Source organism: Pyrus communis, chromosome 7 (genome assembly GCF_963583255.1).
Source record: "Pyrus communis chromosome 7, drPyrComm1.1, whole genome shotgun sequence".
Taxonomy (NCBI): Eukaryota; Viridiplantae; Streptophyta; class Magnoliopsida; order Rosales; family Rosaceae; genus Pyrus; species Pyrus communis.
In genome coordinates, this window is record NC_084809.1 from 7,340,816 (window position 1) to 7,350,808 (window position 9,993).

The following is a 9,993-nucleotide window of genomic DNA, read 5'->3' on the forward strand; positions in this document are numbered from 1 at the left end:
AGAGAACACAAGTATTATTCTTCACAAAACAAACCCAGAAAAATATGGGGATGGGTGATGAGTCATTGAGTGGTGACAAAATAGAAATGAAAAAGAAAACCAAATAAGGAGACGATGAAGCCAATAAAATGCCGATCTCGATCACTTGAAAACTTAGAAGTCATACGAGTCGTTTGCAAGTAAACATCTCTAGCTAGCCTACAAGAGTCTACCATTAGCTAGTCTACGAGAGTTTACCATTAGTTAGGCGACAAGTAAACATCTCTAGTTGTTGTTACTTGTTGGCGTCGCGTATCAGCCAATTGTTCTCAGTTGAAGTCAAGCTATTAAGGCCAAAACCCTTGAGCGTTGCAACAACCTCAGGAGCTCATACAAATTTTTAGTCCACTCAAGCACAAACACTATATTATCATAGGTCCTAGTGAGATTGCCCTTCTTACTCTGAAAATCTTTCTTTCACTTAAAAAAGATTACATGTTCAACTAACATGAATGACGTTGATTTCTCTACAATTATGGGAGAGCCATAGACTTCCCTTTAATTATAAACCAAATTGCCTTGATAATGGAGTGGCGGTGATAGAAGTTTTTTTTTTATTTATTTTTTTTTTTGGCAAATTATTTAATGGTTTATTTTTAGTTACGACTCTGGAACTCGATTTCATCTTACTTTGCTTCATATAATTCAAAAGTAGCAACTTGGTTCCCTGAAACTCAAAAGTCACTCCACTTTGCCCCCTCGAACTCGATTTTGATTCCATTTTACCTCCTGAAACTTGAAAGTAGTTTCCATAAAACTCAAAATTCGCTCCACGTTGTCTTAGATCTGTTAATTTCTTATGTGGTTGATTTGTGTGCACCAGGCTAATCAATTTCATTTTTATATTTTTCATCTCTTTAATTTCTTTTAAACATAATATTGTCTGATTGTTGAATATATGTTAACGTATAGTGGAAATTTATAATCAAATTTATTGCACATGTGGCGTAGACTTATTGGGTGTTGGGTCCCACATATGTTTTAGAAGGCTACCTATAAGTTTAAAAGGAAGAAATAGGCCACAAGTCAAAGTGGAACGAATTCTGAGTTTCAGATAGTAAAGTGCAAGTTTTTAGTTACAATGGGCAAAACAAGATCAAAATAAAGTTTTAGGAAGCATAGTTAAAAATGAGCTTATTTAATTTTGCTATTTCTCGATGTTACTCAATTGTTTTTTCTTTGTATAGATACAAACACTTTGCCACGATGACGAAAAAAGTTATTATTTTTCAAATTTCATCATTCATCGAGTTGAGCAAAAATATGGTTCAAGAGTATAAGTCTTAATTAATAGTGGGACAAACACTAATCCCTTGACGAGAATGTTTGTGATGATAGTCAAGGGCGTGTAATTTGGTTCAAGCCTTAAAACTGGTACAAAACAAAGGTAAATAATTATTAATGTTATTGAGGAGAATGTTTGTGGTGACAGTCAAAGGTGTGTAATTTGGTTCCAACAAAGACTTTAAGCTTGAAAAGTGGGAGAAACCAAAGGTAGATGGATTAGCATTTTAGCAATATGAATTAATGGAAAAGTATGAGTGGAACATGAGTTCAGCTTGATAAACACCAAAGAAATTAATGGAAGAGTCCATGCATTACGCATACGACTAGAAGGGAGATGGAAGAGGAGGGGGAAATCAAATATACTTTCAACAAATTTTGTTCAATATAGATCGCCTATTTGGTTAATAAGATTCAAATGGTTTATACATCCCTTCCAAGGGGCACAGATCGATAGATTGCCTTTCTTACTTTAAAAATCTTTCTTCACTTGTAAAATATTTTAAGTTCGACTAACATGAATGACATTGATTCTCCACAATTATGGGAGAAAAATGCTAAGGAGACTCTCTCAAAAATGAGACTTTTAATAAACTCTCTGTCACTTCACAGTTTAATCAATTCCTGTGCCAACATTATAAAACATTGTGCTAAAAATATAAGGTGGCAGACAGTTCATGAAGAGCCATCGACTTCCCTTAGCATTTCTCTTATGTGAGAGCCATAGACTTCAATTTAAACATAAAACAAAATTGCCATGGTAATGGAGTGGCAGTGGTCAAAATTTACTTTTTGTATATTGTTTAATTTTGCTGTTACTCGATGCTACTCAATTATTTTTCCCTTGTATGGACTCAGAAACTTCCCCACGATGACGAAAAAAGTTGTCATTTTTCAAAATTTCATCATTCATCGAGAAAATATGATTCAAGACTATAAGACTTAATTAATGAGTAGGACTAACACTCTCAAGGGATTAGTGTTTGTCGTTATAGTCAAGGGCGTATAATTTGGTTCAAGACTTTACCAAAGGTAGATAGATTAGCATTTTAGCAATATGAATTAGTGGAAAAGTATTAGTGAAACATGAGTTCAGCCTAGCGTCAGAAGGGAGATGGTATGGAAGAGGTGGGGAAAGGAACCGACTCCGATGAGAGCTCCAACTACCGTTTTAAATTTTTTTTTTTTTTTTTTTTTTTTTTTTTTACAACTTTAAAATGGAAACTTCATCATTCATCAGAGTAACTGTTGTTCGTGTGATGGTGTTGAGTGCGATAAAGAGTCTGGCCATGTCATTGGCCTTGAACTCGGCAGCTGCTGTCTCTATGGTTTTATAACCAGCATTACAGCCTCCTAAGATGAAAATTGCATTATTCCAACTTGGAACTTGTCACTTTTGTTGACTTAAAAAGTAATCGGTATGATTTTTCCTTTATTTTAGGTCATGTGTCAATGAGTACCCCACCATTTAGAGTCTAGACAACCCTTTTTCTAATTATTACATTGTTTTGTTAATTTTAAATGAATGTCTCACTCCATAACTTGAAGACCGTTCTTCAAATAAACATAACACAACAATCAGGATACTCATGTATATAAATAGTTGATTTTTCAAACTTGTTGAAATTTGATTAGTTCAACTTTCTCTTCTTTTGAAATTTCTATGGAAAAATAATCCTCCGGATGCCAAAAAATCTTTTGGTATAGCTAATTGATACGACAGTCTTCATTTCTAACTTATATTGTATGCGTGTTGACTGTTGGGTATCCCGGATCCATGAAGTTTCTTGATTCACCAAGCACCCACGCACGTCCAACTACAACCAAACTATTGTGTTTAGTTTATGATTCATTAGCCTTCATGCACGCGCATGAGCGCGTGCAGAAGGCATTTTTCTGAATCACGGTATGCTACGCGTGACTTACACGTTTTAAATGTATTTATATTCGTAAATTGACTAAAGAAAAGTCAAATATTTGAAGTAAATGAATAATCTTAGATCATGCTAGAAGAAACCCCTCATAAATCAATTAAAGCAGTTGAATCCACATAATAAAATCGGTCTCTATTGAATTTATATTAAGAATAAAGAAAACAATATTTAATAAACAACTGATTGAATCATATAATTGAGGAGAATGTTTGTGGTGACAGTCAAAGGTGTGTAATTTGGTTCCAACAAAGACTTTAAGCCTGAAAAGTGGGAGAAACCAAAGGTAGATGGATTAGCATTTTAGCAATATGAATTAATGGAACAGTATGAGTGGAACATGAGTTCAGCTTGATAAACACCAAAGAAATTAATGGAAGAGTCCATGCATTATGCATACGACTGGAAGGGAGATGGTAGAGGAGGGGAAATCAAATATACTTTCAACAAATTTTGTTCAATATAGATCGCCTATTTGGTTAATAAGATCCAAATGGTTTATACATCCCTTCCAAGGGGCACAGATCGATAGACCGCCTTTCTTACTTGAAAAATCTTTCTTCACTTGTAAAATATTTTAAGTTCGACTAACATGAATGACGTTGATTCTCCACAATTATGGGAGGGAAATGCTAAGGAGACTCTCTCAAAAATAGGACTTTTAATAAACTCTCTGTCACCTCACAGTTTAATCATTTCCCGTGCCAACATTATTAAACATTGTGCTAAAAATATAAGGTGGCAGACAGTTCATGAAGAGCCATAGACTTCCCTTAGCATTTCTCTTATGTGAGAGCCATCGACTTCCCTTTAAACATAAAACAAAATTGCCATGGTAATGGAGTGGCAGTGGTCAAAATTTACTTTTTGTATATTGTTTAATTTTGCTGTTACTCGATGCTACTCAATTATTTTTCCCTTGTATGGACTCAGAAACTTCCCCACGATGACGAAAAAAGTTGTCATTTTTCAAAATTTCATCATTCATCGAGAAAATATGATTCAAGACTATAAGACTTAATTAATGAGTAGGACTAACACTCTCAAGGGATTAGTGTTTGTCGTTATAGTCAAGGGCGTATAATTTGGTTCAAGACATTACCAAAGGTAGGTAGATCAGCATTTTAGCAATATGAATTAGTGGAAAAGTATTAGTGGAACATGAGTTCAGCCTAGCGTCAGAAGGGAGATGGTATGGAAGAGGTGGGGAAAGGAACCGACTCCGATGAGAACTCCAACTACCGTTTTCATTTTTTTTTATTTTTTATTTTTACAACTTTAAAATGGAAACTTCATCATTCATCAGAGTAACTGTTGTTCGTGTGATGGTGTTGAGTGCGATTAAGAGTCTGGCCACGTCATTGGCCTTGAACTCGGCAGCAGCTGTCTTTATGGTTTTATCAACTACAACAGTAGCCTCTTCCGACTTGTGCACTTGCAGAGGCTTGATCTCTCAGATAACCACTTCAGTTTGTCATCGGAAATCTTCGTTTCTTAACTATATTTGGCATCTACTATTGTAAATTTGATCCCAATGTTCCATCTTCACTCAGAAACCTAACTCAGCTCTTTTACCTTAACATTTCTTCATTTTATGGTCGCTTGTATTGGCCTGGAAAAGACATTTTCACAAAGACAGACCAATCGTTAGCATCTGATTATTCCAGGTCTTGGGTTGGAAAGCTAACCAAACTTGATCATTTGGGCCTTGCGCATACCAACTTAACGGGAAAATTCCCATGTTTTCTTGCTAACTTGTCTCCACTTACAGAACTAGACTTGGGTTCTAATGAACAAACTGGTTAAATCCCATCCTGGGTTACAAGGAATTTGACCCAATTAACTGATATGGACCTTTCCCTTAATAAGTTGAGAGGATTAGTTGAATTTGATCAGCCTTCCAACCTCAAAAGTTTAAAGGCACTTCGGTTATCGTTCAACTAATTTTCTCTGCAAATTAAACCCAATTTGAATGCTACTCTTCCAAAGTGTCAACTTCTGTGGTTGGATTCATGCAACTTAACTAAGTTTACTGAGTTTTTCTAAAACCAGGACGAGTTGTACAATCTTCACCTTTCTGACAACAATATTTATGGCCAAATACCAAAATGGTTCTGGATTGCATCTAGAGAATGTTGAATTTGGGTCTATCGAATAACTTCTTAACGGGCATCGAGTCATTTGACCAGAATCCACTCATTCTTCCATGGAAACATATGTTGTTTTTTGAAATGACGTCCAACTTGTTACAAGGTTCACTGCCAATTCCACCCCAATCAATCATGACTTATGATGTTGCAAACAATGATTATAATGGAGGGATCTCACCACTATTCTGCAGCATGAATCTACAAGTTCTTGATTTGGCTAACAGCCACCTAAGTGGTATGCTTCCAGTGTTTGGGGAACTCCAGTTCTTTGAAAGTACTCAACTTGCCGAACAATTCTTTTGACGGAGATATTCCTCAACTATGTCCAAATAAAAATAGTTTGAGGATGGTAGATTTTTGGCCCGTTGCACTCAGTTGGAGGAATTACCAGCGTTAAAGGCTCTCATTTTGGGTCATAATGAATTTCATGGAATAATTGGGAAGCTTGCAACTAACCATGAGTTCCCAAACTTGTGCATCATTGATCTATCTCACAATGCTTTTTCCGGTATGTTGCCTTCTAACTACTTGGAGAACTGGAATTTCATGAAATTTGTTAATGAAACCAATCAAACTTATTTTCAAGTCTCTTCGACCAACGCAACTAATGCCACTTATATCTATCAATACAAGATCACAATTCTTGCCAAGGGGGTTGAGTTGAAATATTTGAAGACCCCTTATCTTCTGAGACTTATAGATCTATTATCACACCCTGATCCCGACAGACGTCTAAAATCGACACGTGACATCACCACATTCCTATTTATCTATCACGTCTCGCCTCTGAGACAAGACCACAACACAATCAATGATTTAACCATGCAGTCATTTTCTTTTATTTTATGGCTGCATCTAACTTTAGCGTTAGACTGCCTACGTACCCTAAGAAGGGATCAAGCCATTCGTAGTTCACCAGTTCAATAAACTCCTATGACCACTGCAAGACATTACTACATACATGTAATCAGAATAACTATTAAAAACTGTATGTTTTCTTTGTATAGCTTGTCTAGGCAAATGAGACATATATACATATAGCTTCAGAACGTGAATCATCAACTTGATTTTGGTTTTAGTATAGGCATGCGTATAGATATTTATGTTTAATGGGACATCATTCTACCATTTAAGCAAAGAACATGATACGTGTAAAGGTGAAGAACTTAATCGAATAGTAATCACACCACATTGGATCTGTCGACTATTGATATCTATACCAGCCATGACATTACTAACCAATATACTTTAGATAAATTGTAATCAACTACTATAAGCATACCCCTTTCAAATTGTATACCAAAATACAAACCCAATAGTACATATAAAAGCAATAATATAACTATAATCTAATAATAACTAGCTGGACTAGTTATAGCAAATAAAATGGTTCGTTAGAACTAATCCAATTGGAGTATATAATGAAATTGAGTGAGGAAGATACGTATAATTTGATATATAGGCATATAAAACTAGCTGCCTACATTTTCTCTGTATAAGTAGTTATGTATTTAGCATATAATAGTTTGAAAACAACCACCTCACATAGAATCCAGTATATTTATAACTTCACTAAATTTGATAACATTTATTTGCACTAGTTAATCAAATAAGCATGCCAAACAAACCACAAGAACTTGACCCGCCATATTAAATTGGTCTTGAATTCGAATAATTATTCGTAAATAGTACACCAGCCAAACTATATCAATGATTCTTAATCATTAACATAGAAAACCAAACTGTTTATCCAAGTGCCTCAAAATAAAATATAAATTCCTAGCAGTCTTAAGCTCTTCATCCGCTGAAAGAATGAAATAAAGAACCACCAATAAATCAATGACCAAAACCAAGAGTCATATACTGCTCTAGTAATAGCATCGTCCAATCAAGTATTTAGCATCAGCATCTGACAATGCCATGGAAAAATACAGAACCACTCAGTAGTTTTAGAACTCTAATTATCTACACAAACCTAGGCTACAACACATACAAATTCAGCAATGTTCTTCAAGGGTAGGACAAATATGGCACACAAAATATTCAAATATATTCGGCCTCGATTCTGGAATAACATTAATACTTATAAAACAAACCCAACTCTTACATTTCTAAAGAGAGCCAAATTGAGGTTAGGATTTCAAGGTTCTTCCCTAAATATGCAACCAATCCTTATTGCCCGGTTCGATTTAACTCCTAAACAATACAACGTGTATCATCTCAAATATTCATACAGAATACCAAATTAAAATTCGAAATCAAGAACTGATCCCAAAACTGAAAGTTAACACCTTGGGAAAAACTTACGCTAGAATCATTAATTTCACTTGGGTCGAGGCCAGGTTCCAGCGGGGTTGGCCGAAATCGGAGGAAAGTTGCCGGAAAACTTCAATATGTTTGGGCCTCGTTTTCTTTGTACACCGGTTTTCAAAGGGTGGGTATGGTATCAGATTGAAGACAGCTTTGCTACGAAAGCATAGCTTCCGGCCTAGTGTGATTTCATTATCGTATGAGGAAGTTATGTTGAAAATAGTTTGCAAGGGGTGAAGTGAGTAAAGGAGGAAGAAGAAGAAAATGGCCTCTCCCTCTCTTTTTTCCCCCGCCAAATTCCCCTTCTCCCTTTTTCCCTTCTTTCTTTTCTCGATTGTTCTCCACCCTTCCCTCTTTCTTATTTTATTATTATTTTATTCTATTATTAATATTTTATATCTAGTGATATTATCTTTTTCCTCACTTTGAATAAAATGATTGATACTCGTTTTGTAAAATTTTCCTGGTCCCAAGTTCCATTTTTCGCTACGTTTGTACTCAGTCGTTTGTAATGACGAATACTATAAGAATATATTAATTAATATCTCAAACGTGTGCTGACTACTAAGTCAATGAAAATTAACACATACCCTCTAAAAGCATATTGATCATTTAACATTTTTCAAAAAAAAATATATATAGTAAAATTATAGACGGGTTGTAACATCTATCAAGCAATAGATTTGAAGGAGAGATTCCAGCAGGTATCATTGGGAAACTAAGACGTCTTGATTTGTTGAACCTCAACAACACTCGTAGTGGTCTCATACCCTCATCTCTTGGGAACTTGACAGCACTTGAATCATTGGATCTCTCTGGAAACCAGCTCTCAGGAAGTATCCCCAGTAATTTGGCGTAACTCAATTTCCTTGCGTATTTCAACGTATCCCATAACCATCTTTGGGGGCCTATACCACTTGGCCAGCAATTTAATAACGGGTGTGATATTCACAAACCTTATTTTACTTTTCATACACCCTTCTAATTTTCGGCTGTCAGATCAGATGAATTGAAGAAAATCAACGGATAGAAATTCACAAGAGGTGTGTGGATAGCACACCCTTTAATAAATTTCAGAAGGATTCATACCAAGGAAACTCGGATTTGTGTGGAAAACATTTGTCAAAGAAATGCAAGGATTCGGAGAGCTCAACACCGCCACCACCTTCGGTCTTTGAAGAAGATGAAGACCCTGAAATTGCATTTAAGTTTGATTGGTATGTGGTTCTTCCAGGAGTTTTTTGTGGTCTAATTGTTGGATTCGTTTGCAGACAAGAAGCATAAATGGTTTGTAGAGACGTTTAGCAAGAGAAGGAGGCAGTCAACAACCAAAAGAGGGAGGAGGGGGCAAAGGACTTAGTCCTTATTGTAATTCATGTTGCAGTTGCTGGTAGTGTCTGTTGTACTATTGTGTGTGGTCTAGTTCATGCTGGTATTTTACAATAAGTGGGTTAGTATAAGTTTGTTTAACTTGCTTGGTTTAGACCTTTTTGGTTTGGCTTTGAAGGGATTAGGTTTCATGTCCCATCCTTTTTTACTTGTATTTTTTGTGTTCTTGTTTCTAGAGGGGTAATGTTTATGTCCCCCTTTCTTTTTCATGTTCTTTTTCTCATTTTCTTTGTATTATGAGGGGTAAGGTTTATGTCCCTTTAACTAGGTGTAACTTCTTTTTTTTGTTACCAATAGAATTTCTCTCGTACCATCAAGGTTTTTTTTTGTTTTTTAATTAAAAAAAAAAAAAAAAAACTTGCTTGGATTTTTAGAGTCTCTTAATTCTTTTTTTGTTTTTTAGGAAATCAAAATGAACTTTTTAACAGATTTCGTTCAATACAGATTGCCTGTTTGGTTAAAGAGATCCAAATGGTTTGTGCTTATGTGACAGATTGATAGATGGCCCTTTTTTTCTTGATAACATAGATGGCCCTTCCTACTTCGAAAATATTTTTTCATTCATAAAATTAAACAATGTACAAAAAATAAACTTCGACCACTGCCACTCTATTAGATTACTTTAATCTAAAGTAGTGTTCCAACTGAATTCTCAGAAGTTGAAAAAAAAGCTAAAAAAGTTTTCTTCTTGATAATGCCACTTTTAGATCTTGTTTGCATTAGATGTAAATGTTGTGCCTTGGCTGATTATCTTCACCAACATACAAACCCACAGTTGAATAGTTTAAAATACAAGAAATAAAGACACCGAGAAATTTACGAGGTTCGGCAAAAACCTGCCTACGTCCTCGGAGAGATATTGCTCTTCACTATGAGAAAAACAGTACAAG

General features: G+C 35.2%; 1 pseudogene; it reads left to right on the forward strand.

Annotated features, from left to right (window-relative positions):
* Positions 1–4,537: 4,537 nt before the first annotated feature.
* Positions 4,538–9,086, forward strand: LOC137740458 (receptor-like protein 7; annotated as a pseudogene).
* Positions 9,087–9,993: the final 907 nt, after the last annotated feature.